We start from the raw sequence: 12093 nt of genomic DNA on the forward strand, positions 1-12093 counted from the left end.
ACCCTGGCCGCTCATGACGTCACAGCCTCCATAATTTACTACATTCGCACACACTGTATATATATTTTCTGTTGTATTTTTGACTTTATGTTTTGTTTACCCCATATGTAACTCTGTGTTGTTGTTTTTATCGCACTGCTTTGCTTTATCTTGGTCGCAGTTGTAAATGAGAACTTGTTCTCAACTGGTTTACCTGGTTAAATAAAGGAGAAATAAAAAATTTAAAAATACTTTCAAAATCTTAGCTAGCAGTCATCATCATGAATCAAGTCAACAATCTACTGGTAAATCATTTTTAATCCTTGTCATATGAAGATAAATAATGAAGAGAATGTATAGATAAAACGTATCCGTGTTCATCGGCCAATGGACATAAACATTACACAACAAATTGGAAATCACAAATTCAACAGTGAGTGGTTTGGAAGGAATCGGTGGCTAACTGTAAGCATTGCAAAGCAATCACTAGCCTGCTATTCAGTGGAGTGGCTGCGTGGTCCCACATCTGGGATTAAGGGTCTCTTTTCCAAGTTTAAAATGATAAACATTCAACATTGGCCATGCTGTCAATGAAGCATGATTTGTGCCCCGCCCAAAACAACTATTAACTTGAAACTGTGGAGTCTTGAACTCACTAAAGTCAAGTTAACTGGGAACTCGGGAAAAACGAGCTCCGACTGGGAAAATACATTTTGAACAGTCATCCAACTCGGAATTGTAAATCTGGAACTCGGGCCTCTTTCTAGAGCTACTACCTGAAGATCACTGACCTCATCATGATTCGACCTTGTTTTTTCCGAGTTCCCAGTTGTCTTGAAAGCATCATAAATCCAGAGAACGCCAGACTTTGATGACTAAATTTGCCCACGAAGGACCGCCACGCCACCTTCCTGTTCAAGTGAGCACAGCACAACAAGGTGAGTCCAAAAATTTATTGTATGCTGCTGCATAAATTATGTAATATGCCAGGGAGATATATATACTGTAGCTAAGAAAGTATTACTAAGTGTATGTTGTGTAGTAAGCTGTTAGTAGCCCATGTGCCTCACCCTAATAATTTGGAATATTTTTTTTTTATGTCGCCTACTCTTCTGACTTGGTGGTGCACATGTAGCCTATAACCTATTTTAGATAAATATAATCATCAAATATTGTAAGAGCTTTCATTGTCTGCTTATATGCCCCCTTTATTTATCCTACGGTTCTGGCTTGGTGTACAGGGATAACACTGTAAGAACGGCCCATGTTCTGAATTCTGTCACTGTACATTTCAAAAGTGCTAAACAAATAGTTATATTGATTACGTCCGTCTTAGCTCGCTCATTAATGTCTTAATCGAAATTATGGATTGCCTCTTATCCGCTTGTCGTCCCCTTATGCCATAGTTTGTACATCTCAGTTGTCATTAGAAACCACATTTGTTTAAGCAAGTCAGCCATATCAGCAAAAAAAATGTAAAGGCAGTACATGAGGCTGAATGAATTGTTTCGCTGCCAGACAAGGCTCCGCTGATAGCCAGGCGTAGTAGTGGTAAAATGTTGGGACTGCTGTTGGGACTCTGCAGTAGGGACAGCTTTATGTAGGCCCTAACAGTTTGTGGGCACCGTTTGTCACCGTTATAGTGCAGTTCATGTATTGTTTAGTGTTGTGTTGTGTAGTGGCTTTGCTGGCATTCATCCCACATTTTTGTTTTTGTTTGCCCCAACAAGATTTACATGCTAAAATAGCCACTGCTCTGATAACACCTTGGCTATTTGAACCGGGCGATTGTGCCATCTAGCGAGATGTCATGGGTTTCACTTGAATTTGTAAGGTGCCTTTCCATATTGTGCGGTGCGCGTAAAAGCGAAGAGAATGTGAAAACAAGCCATGGTGAAAATGGTATTGAGAAATAATGTAGTTGGCAGCTATACTACAACCTCTCATCTTGTAAAAGAGTGTGTAGTAGGCTATGGCCTAATCGATGTAATGCATAGTCTATAATAGGAAAATAACCAACATCGAATAACAGAGCACGATATTGAAATAATTGTTGCCTTATTATTTAAAAAATGAATGAGATTTGAAATCGTCTCAGTTTATCAACATCTGAGGATTATGGAATCATGGCCAGTGTAGTCTATCTATAATGATTTATAATTGTGTTGCTTCAGTGAATGTTGAGGTCTCTAAGGACAAATGTATAGGTCAGTGGATGCCTGCCAGTCTGACTCTTCAAGTTGGCACGCATCAATGCAGATGCCAAGGAGGACTATAGGTCGGGTGCTGTAGAGTGCAGAGAACGTGTCCATCATTTCATTCATAAGAGCCGGAGCAACAGAGCCCGTTTATTCCCCCTCTCTTGCCTCGCTGCTGACATGCAGTCTTTCTTGTCTCCATTTAACAAGGCGATCTTAGTGGCTTTGTTTATTTTTGCCATCTTACTCATTCTTTATGTAATACTATGGTATATATGCCGAGACGTGGATTGCGACCACGGAATCTGACGCTTATCGTGAGAAAAGCAGACGATACCCCGACTTATAGCTTATACGGAGACGCGCCAGGGTGACCCTTTGGTAAGTCCAGCGGCGCGTCTTGAGTGCTCTGACCATAAGCTCAAGGTGCGTCATTTAACCAACCGTAACATGGAAATCGTTTGTATATATTGCTCATGTGGAGTAAAATATGTGCAGTTCCTTTTATGTGTATCGTGTAGGCTGAATAGCCTATTGAATTTTATCTCCAACGTGTTGCGCCACATTCGTGTTAGCATGAGTTAGGCTATTGCAAAGCAGGGGAAATGTTTCCCTTAATTTCTATTGGCATTCATTCTAGGAAATTGTCATAATAATATTTTATAATTCAGTAAAACGTATATTAGTGGGCAAGCTGCTATCGTGTGACAAAGAAGGCGGGAAGGAGGATCAGGCTACACGGTTTTGAAGCATCCTTGTCACCCTTATCCCCCTCGCAAATGTCCCGTTATTGGTCATCCAACAAAAAACACCGTTGACAATTCATAGAGACATAAGGAGGCATCGATAACATTTGAAATTCTATTTAATCCTTCTGGTTCTGATTCTGATTTTGGTTCATCCACAATTGGAAAGTGTGATGGGAATAGATGGGACTGATTTTATTCTATGAATATTTCAATTCTGCGGAATGTCCTGTAAATTCTTACCTTTAAAACAGCTCTGCTTTGATATTTTAGTTCATTTGACCTTATACGGTGTCTTGTGTATCCAACATTAGATGTAATAACGCTGCAATAACAAAATCCCAACCGTCTCTATAAATATTTGCATTGAATTCAAAGAGAAAGCATTTTGATGCAGACACTCAGCATATAGCCTATTAATATTGTTGGATAATAATTTAGGCCTACTGCCCCCAGTAGTCTATTCTACAATAAATAAAAAGTATCATTTAATAATTCCACGCAGTCTGAACTTCCCACCCACACTGAAAAAAAGAAGGTTCTTAAAAGGTTCTTCCTCAGCTCTTAAGGTTCCTTGGATAACTCTTGCCTGGATAAAGAACCGTTGACTTAAGTGTGGGGTTCTTGATGTGGATCTACTGTTCTTCAGAAGTCTAAAAGCTTCTTGAAATAAATGGAAGCCTGCATACATTTAAATTAGAGTTAAATGAAAACTCAGCTGTGTAAAAGAACCCCAATGTTGGTGTTAATAACCAGAGTTGAACCAAAACCATACAATACAGGACCAGAAGTATGTGGACACCTTCTCGTCGAACATCTCATTCCAAAATCATGGGCATTAATATGGAGTTGGTCCCCCCTTTGCTGCTACAACAGCCTCCACTCTTCTGGGAAGGCTTTCCACTAGATGTTGGAAGATTGCTGCGGACACTTGCTTCCATTCAGCCACAAGAGCATTAGTGAGGTCGGGCACTGATCCGGGACGCTGAGTGTCTAGCACTGAAACGTATTTAAGGGGAGTAAACAAAAGGAAACAAACTGAAATATACTCTAGATTTCGCTCCTCACGCCTCCACCCTCTGAGTTATTTCCTGAAGCTCCTGTTTTTATCGGTGCATGCAGTTTGCTAGAGTTTAAACCTGGGTAGGTGGATAGCACAGTTAATGTAAGCTATGGAATTCTGAGAAAACATCTGGGTGTCAAATAAAAGAGATTGTCAAAGCAAATAGCCTCAGGCAGTAGTGAAATTCTTTAGGAGGGTTATTGTGATGTCAATGCTATTGAATAACTGGTAGAGAATACAGCCAGCTGGCCCCACTTCACTGATTAAAGGTGTGGCTGATTAGTCCATTTAAGTGCAGCCTTAAGTTACGTAAGGCTGCTGCTGTTCTCCAAATGGGAAGATGAAGGACTGGAACGGACTGGACTAGAGAGATAGTGAGCGGGAAGGTGGGCTTGTTACTGTAAGTAGCCTATACGTTTTGGAATAAGTTATTATTCTATTCAGTTTGAGGTTGTATTTAGTCTTTCAGAATAGAGTTAACAGTTCTGTACTGACCTTATATCTCCTTAGCCTCTGTAGGCCTACACAGCCTTTCCCAGACCCTCACAGTGAGGGCTACCATTCTCTCCTAGGACAATAGGGGTGTACAAGCCTATAGATGAATATTGATCCAACAACATCTATGGATAGGATCCCTGAGGCCAATATTACTTCTTCTTTCCCTAGTTTCCCTACTCTCTGGAGTCTATGCAAGACTATCATGACCCCTATAGGACTGTTGGAGTTGATTGTGACTTTAACTTTGACCAGGAAAAGTGCTTTATTTAAAAAGCCACAGTACCCTCTAGTGGCAACATAAAGGCAATTTAAAATCTTCCAGATATTTCCAGAATAACATCAAAATAAGGAATGCATTTAAACTTGAATTCCAAGACCACATTTTTTTATGAAATTGGAATCAAGTTTATATATTTATTTTTGTTTTACAGCAAAAGGACACAGAAAACCCTATTAGAGTGGTGGCCTACACTACAGACATAACACACATAAACATGAACATGAGTATACACTACTATTGCTACAGTATCTTGCCACACAAAACAAGCTACTAATCTAAAAATCGGTCCAGTTTTTTCTGGATGTTGTCGAAAGCGTCTTTGCCCAGGTAGTCAGCCTGGCCATCCTCCCATAGCCTACGCTGCTCCAGATCATCCTCCTCTGTCTCTGCAGCAGTCTACAAGGAAATAACCAAGATAATATTTCAGGAAATAGCCGAGATGTAACAAAAAAATACATTTGAAATAACCAAGATGATAAAAGAGATTCAAAATAACCAAGATTATATAATAGATAAGTAACCAAGATGATTAATGATATTAGAAATAACCAAGATGATAACAAAAATAGATTAGGTATCTATTCCATTCACCATCCGTCAGAAGAGTAATGAAAAATGAAAGATGGAGACATGAGGGACATACAAATAAATGACTAAGGAATAGTTAGTGGGAGGCCTTGAAGCAATACGATGTGTGATATTTTGTTGTGAGGTCAAATGTGTTAATACTGTTGTGCACCAGCAGAGGATGTTACTACAGTAGGAATGTGTATTTTGCCAACAACAATGTTGATCATTTAAACATGGGACGATAGATCGATAATTTCTTAAATCAGTTCCTAATAGTAGGCTTTAAATATACACTGAGTGTACAAAACATTCGGAACAACTACCTAACATTGAGTTGCAAGAACAGCCTCAATTCGTCGGGGCATTCCACAGGGATGCTGGTCCATGTTTACTCCAATGCTTCCCAAAGTTGGATGGATGTCCTCTGGGTGGTGGACCATTCTTGATACACACGGGAAACTGTTGAGCGTGAAAAACCCAGCAGCGTTGCAGTTCTTGACACACTCATACCGGTTCGCCAGGCACTTATTACCATACCCTGTTCAAAGGCACTGAAATCTTTTGTCTTGCCCATTCACCCTCTGAATGGCACACATACACAATCCATGTCTCAACTGTCTTTAACCTGTCTCCTCTCCTTCATCACTGATTTAAGTGGATATAACAAGTGACATCAATAAGGGATCATAGCTTTCCTAATGTTTTGTACACTCAGTGTATGTTAGTGTAGACAGGTGACGTACAGGTTCAGTGGCAGGATCCTCCATGGTGTTGGAGGCTGTTTCAGTGACCTCTGACCCCTCCTCACTCGGTCCAGGTGGGTCCTGATTGGCTTTTCTGTCTCCAGCTCCTCCCTCCTCCCCCGTGGATACATCCTGATGTTGGGTACGCTGTAGGACAGGGACCAACCACACATGGAGTGAGTTATAGGTCGTTCCACAACAACAAGCGCTAAAGACACCAAGACAACTAAAATTGTAAGCATTTGACAAGCATCCACTTTAAGATTTGTTATAGTTAAATGATACATATTTACTATTAGAGTGGGTAATTAGTACCCACTGATTTGTATTCACCAGGTTGCAAGTATTGACAGCAATGGCCTCAATCATATAGGTCACTGAGTCAGATTTCAATAGGTTTTGAGAAAGCATTTCAGTCACTTTCTCACACTGTTCCTTCCTATGATGCATTGACATTGGCAGGGTGTGCACAGCCTCTAGAATCACAACCTTAAGTGTGCCACTGCGATAACCTTAAATTCGCAAAATCCCTCAAGCTGATAGTAATTCGGAGCTAGGTTAAAGATCTATCAGACACCTAAGTCATAACTAATTAATAATCATAATGAATAGATAATGCAGAGGCAAAAGCTCTATCACCTTTTGTTAAAGACTAACCATTTCTCCTGGCTGTGTGGGTGAATCGGGCCTCTTCTTCCTCTCCTCTGTGAGCAGAGTGACTTCTCGGAGTAATGATTCTGTGAGGTCCTCTATCAACGACACTGTAGCTTCTCTCCCCTTTGGCTTCTCTTCTTCTCTCCCCTTTGGCTTCTCTTCTTCTCTCCCCTTTGACTTCTCTTCTTCTCTCCCCTTTGGCTTCTCTTCTTCTCTCCCCTGGCTCTGTGAAAAAAAGTGTGATGGTGTGTACTGTTGAGAACCACCTAAGGTACGTTGGTAGAGGTGTGTAGAGAGGAGAAGAGTACGGGGACAAGAGTACTGGACTCTGATCTCTCTCGGTGGTACATTTGCGTAAGAACAACAGACATAGGAGAAAACACACATGTTCTCTATAGGATGTACATTGTAGTCCCACTATGCAGTCTGTCAAATGCAAATATTTACAGTGGCTTGCGAAAGTATTCACCCCCCTTGGCATTTTTCCTATTTTGTTGCCTTACAACCTGGAATTAAAATGGAGTTTTTGGGGGTTTGTATCATTTGATTTACACAACATGCCTACCACTTTGAAGATGCAAAATATTTTTTATTGTGAAACAAACAAGAAATAAGACAAAAAAACAGAACTTGAGCGTGCATAACTATTCACCCCCCCAAAGTCAATACTTTGTAGAGCCACCTTTTGCAGCAATTACAGCTGCAAGTCTCTTGGGGTATGTCTCTATAAGCTTGGCACATCTAGCCACTGGGATTTTTGCCCATTCTTCAAGGCAAAACTGCTCCAGCTCCTTCAAGTTGGATGGGTTCCGCTGGTGCACAGCAATCTTTAAGTCATACCACAGATTCTCAATTGGATTGAGGTCTGGGCTTTGACTAGGCCATTCCAAGACATTTAAATGTTTCCCCTTAAACCACTTGAGTGTTGCTTTAGCAGTATGTTTAGGGTCATTGTCCTGCTGGAAGGTGAACTTCAATCCCAGTCTCAAATCTCTGGAAGACTGAAACAGGTTTCCCTCAAGAATTTCCCTGTATTTAGCACCATCCATCATTCCTTCAATTCTGACCAGTTTCCCAGTCCCTGCCAATTAAAAACATCCCCACAGCATGATGCTGCCACCACCATGCTTCACTGTGGGGATGGTGTTCTTGGGGTGATGAGAGGTGTTGGGTTTGCGACAGACATAGCGTTTTCCTTGATGGCCAAAAAGCTCAATTTTCGTCTCATCTGACCAGAGTACCTTCTTCCATATGTTTAGGGAGTCTCCCACATGCCTTTTGGTGAACACCAAACGTGTTTGCTTATTTTTTTCTTTAAGCAATGGCTTTTTTCTGGCCACTCTTCCATAAAGCCCAGCTCGGTGGAGTGTATGGCTTAAAGTGGTCCTATGGACAGATACTCCAATCTCTGCTGTGGAGCTTTGCAGCTCCTTCAGGGTTCTCTTTGGTGTCTTTGTTGCCTCTCTGATTAATGCCCTCCTTGCTTGGTCCGTGAGTTTTGGTGGGCGGCCCTCTCTTGGCAGGTTTGTTGTGGTGCCATATTATTTCAATTTGTTTATAATGGATTTAATGGTGCTCCGTGGGATGTTCAAAGTTTCGGATATTTTTTTATAACCCAACCCTGATCTGTACTTCTCCACAACTTTGTCCCTGACCTGTTTGGAGAGCTCCTTAGTCTTCATGGTGCCGCTTGTTTGGTGGTGCCCCTTGCTTAGTGGTGTTGCAGACTCTGGGGCCTTTCAGAACAGGTGTATATATACTGAGATCATGTGACAGATCATGTGACACTTAGATTGCACACATGTGGACTTTATTTAACTAATTATGTGACTTCTGAAGGTAATTGGTTGCACCAGATCTTATTTAAGGGCTTCATAGCAAAGGGGTTGAATACATATGCACGCACCACTTTTCTGTTATTAACTTTTTATGTTATTTCTTTCATTTCACTTCACCAATTATGACTATTTTGTGTATGTCCATTACATGAAATCCAAATAAAAATCCATTTAAATTACAGGTTGTAATGCAACAAAATAGGGGGATGAATACTTTTGTAAGGCACTGTACCTAAATGTTCAAATGTTGTATAAGCTCTGCTGTGACGCACTATGTTAGTTCACAGTATACAGTACATGACACTGCAATGCTAAGACATTTACACTTTGTTTTGTATGTGGTTATGTTATAGAGTGCATATACAGTATGAGGAAAATACATGAGTCAATTCTACTGCGTCTTACATGTTGCTTTGGCCCAGCATGTTGGATTGGCACAGCAGGTTCTTGATGGGACATTGTCTTTGTAAGGAGAAGTAAGTAGGAGTACTCCGTCCACCACTGGTAAACAAACTCTTCCAGGGGGCTGTTGGTGTGCTGATTGGTCTGTGAGTTAGAACGTTGATTCCATGGCTTGACTGAACCCAGGAAGTGGACAATCTTAGCATTGTGACCATATCTGTGTGGGACCAGGATAACAGTACAATATGGTCAACATCAGGCAAAAAAAAACAGTAGCAGGGTTGGAGTCAGGCTTGTGGTACAAAATATGCTTTTTCCATCAGAGAAATGTCATATTTACTGAAATTATCCATTTGAAGTAAAATAATACTCACTCTTGATAAGCAGGTAGATAGGTGTAGACTGCGATGGCACTGAGGTTGTACACAAAAGGCAGGTGTTTACTGATATCTCTAACAGCCCAGTCACTGAAAAATGTGTTTAAGAGGCCCTGGTCCCCACCTGAAAACACAGAGGGTATACAGTAGAGTTACTGTCAGCACATATCATGAGGAAGAGCCATTAAAGCAGTAAAGTAATTTATGTACTGTAATATTGTTGAGATAAGTAAAATTGCTATGCAAATTGCATTTCTAATATGGCATTGCTGGTATTCTCAACCGTGTGGTATAGCTCTGATATTCCTGAAATTAACATCAAGGTATGTTTTCCAAATGTTTTTCAAGAAGAAACAGTTAAAGGGCTAGGGTCAGCGTTGCGGGTTAGGGATGAACTGGGATGTGGACTTGAAGCTAGGGTTAGGGTTGAGGCTAGGGTTAGGGTTGAACTGGAATGTGGACTTGAAGCAAGGGTAAGGGTTCTGACTGACCGTCGAAGCTGCCGTGTTGTCGTGCATGCTCCAACAGCCTGCTGTGGGTGTCCAGAGAGGAACACAAACACCCCTGAGTTAAAACAGTCCGGCCAGCCAGGGTCAGGGGCCGCAGACAGCTCCTCACGCTCAAACAGCTCATCCACATTACACAGCACCTACAGGCCAGGGAGGGTCATGAGTCAACAGGAAACAGAGCAGGTTAGTACATCAAAAATATCAAAACTCAAAGTCAAGGTCAAGTTTATGATGCCATTTGTACAGAGTACATATGTTGGACATTTTCTGCAACATGAACACAGATTTGATCAACGTCAAGTTCCAGATCAAGTGTCAAGATGCCATTTGTAGGTACAGCACATACTTTTGATTGTATGGTATTGTTGGTTTATGTTTGGATGTGCTCATTATGTTTCATTTTCAGTTGAACTTCCTACATGGCCCTGTGACCAGTTGGGGCTCTATTTGCTTGGCCTTGACACTCAAACCAAACACGCCTATCTCTGCAGCACATGAAAGCCCTCTGTACTTCTTTTTACAGAGCAAAAATATGACGGTTTGTCCCATGGCGATTGTAACATTCATGTTAGGTACTGATTTACCTTTCAATAACTATGTTTGGGTCCATGTTAGTTACAGATCAATATTGCACAACTCAAATATTAAAATTGATTTGCTGGTAAAGATCAAGCTTTGACATAGTAAGATTGATTCCTTGGTTTTAAAACAAATTGATTATTGAGTGGGTGTTTATATTAGAGACAAGTGGTGTCTAGGGAGATTTCAGTACACTTACGAGTGTGTCTGCATCCAGGAAAACACATTTGCTGTATTGGGTGAGGGTCCAACAGTGGAGCTTGGTGAAAGTGACCCCCAGTTCTGGTCGTCCCAGCCAGGATAGATGTGCTTGGTCTCCACTGTCCAGCACGTCCACTACCAGGACCTGGTCAAACACATGGCCCAGGTCAGCACTGTGGGGAGGGAACACAGGGGATTTACTACAACTACAATCTGATTTTACATGACTTCAATACACAAGAAATACACTAGGTCCACAGCGCACCCAGGACTGCAAAAGACTCCATCCAGTTAATCTAATGCCCCCTTAACTGATGAGAAACCAAATACTGCATTTGTCTGATCGCTTTTCTGGGACCTCTGTCACAGACACAGAGTAGAACTTTAATTCAAATTCTAATAGGTCATGCGTCACTCTCCATGACTCAGTGATATCATATTATATTTCTGTCTGAGATGCAGGGACTTCTCTCACCGCGCCTGGTTAGAGACATTAGTGGAGACCATCACAACAGTCTGGCGTGTGGTCCTGTGTCGTCGTAAACACTGTCCTACCACCAGAGCCCCCATGCAGTAGCTGTCTGTGGTAGCCAGGGTGACAAAGGCCTGATTCGCTGGTGGCACAGGAAGGAAGAGTGGGAGGTGTTATTCATTGAAATAGATGACTAACACCCAACAGGGGATTTGAGCAGTTTTACAGTGCCATCATCATTACGTTCTTTAGGAATTAAAAGTAGTTCATTTCTCAAGTTATTAGTCAAGCACTTCCTGTTTTCCTCTTGCATTAAATTAGAGAGTGATCTCAATCAACTTGACACTGACAGGTTATATTAAAATGTTTATGATATAATGATGAGTACTTACCTGGCATGGTGTGACAGCGACTCCTCTAAATGAATAACAACTTGAGGCAGAGGTAAAAGTGATAGATGGTAATAAAAGTGTCAAGTTGATAGATCAGGTCCCGCACCACTGGCAGAGAGGACTTGGCGGAAAATGCACTAGTTTCCCCTAAAATGAAACTTCAATATGTTGATGAGACTGTAGTCCCACAGTCCAGCGAGTCCAGCAGTAGTAACTGTCCACAAACAATAGATCCAGAATGATCAATACAAAGTAATCTATTTTTTTTACAGCCATTTCGATTGGCTTTATAAAACGTATAGTAGTATTAGTTGTAAATGTAATATGAGAGGTTATATCTAAAGCCAGCGGGTGTAACCTCAAGCTGGTAGCTACACAACACTCATACGTCTGCCATTTTTAGAGCAAGAGCAAATCAGATGCAAGTAAGCAAGAGCAAATCAGAGAGTCTGTTTGAGTTCTCGGTCATGTGTCACTGGTCATTCAACTAAAATGAAAACCTGCAGGGTTTAAGCAGGACCTTCAACAACTGTACTCTACAGTTTACAGTAGTCCAACCCCTGGAACTAAGTGCATAGTACTATGTGCAGGT

At 41.2% G+C, this 12093-nt stretch overlaps 1 pseudogene across 1 annotated transcript; it reads right to left on the reverse strand.

Moving 5' to 3' along the window:
- Positions 1–4884: 4884 nt before the first annotated feature.
- On the reverse strand, positions 4885–11898 carry LOC311112227 (glycogenin-1-like; annotated as a pseudogene). Its single transcript has 9 exons — positions 11502–11898; positions 11113–11251; positions 10636–10810; positions 9840–9997; positions 9346–9472; positions 8975–9188; positions 6735–6956; positions 6078–6224; positions 4885–5160 (listed from the first exon to the last, which is right to left on the reverse strand). The product of its transcript is annotated as a glycogenin-1-like (transcript).
- Positions 11899–12093: the final 195 nt, after the last annotated feature.

Source organism: Coregonus lavaretus, assembly GCF_964263955.1.
Source record: "Coregonus lavaretus genome assembly, chromosome: 38".
Taxonomy (NCBI): Eukaryota; Metazoa; Chordata; class Actinopteri; order Salmoniformes; family Salmonidae; genus Coregonus; species Coregonus lavaretus.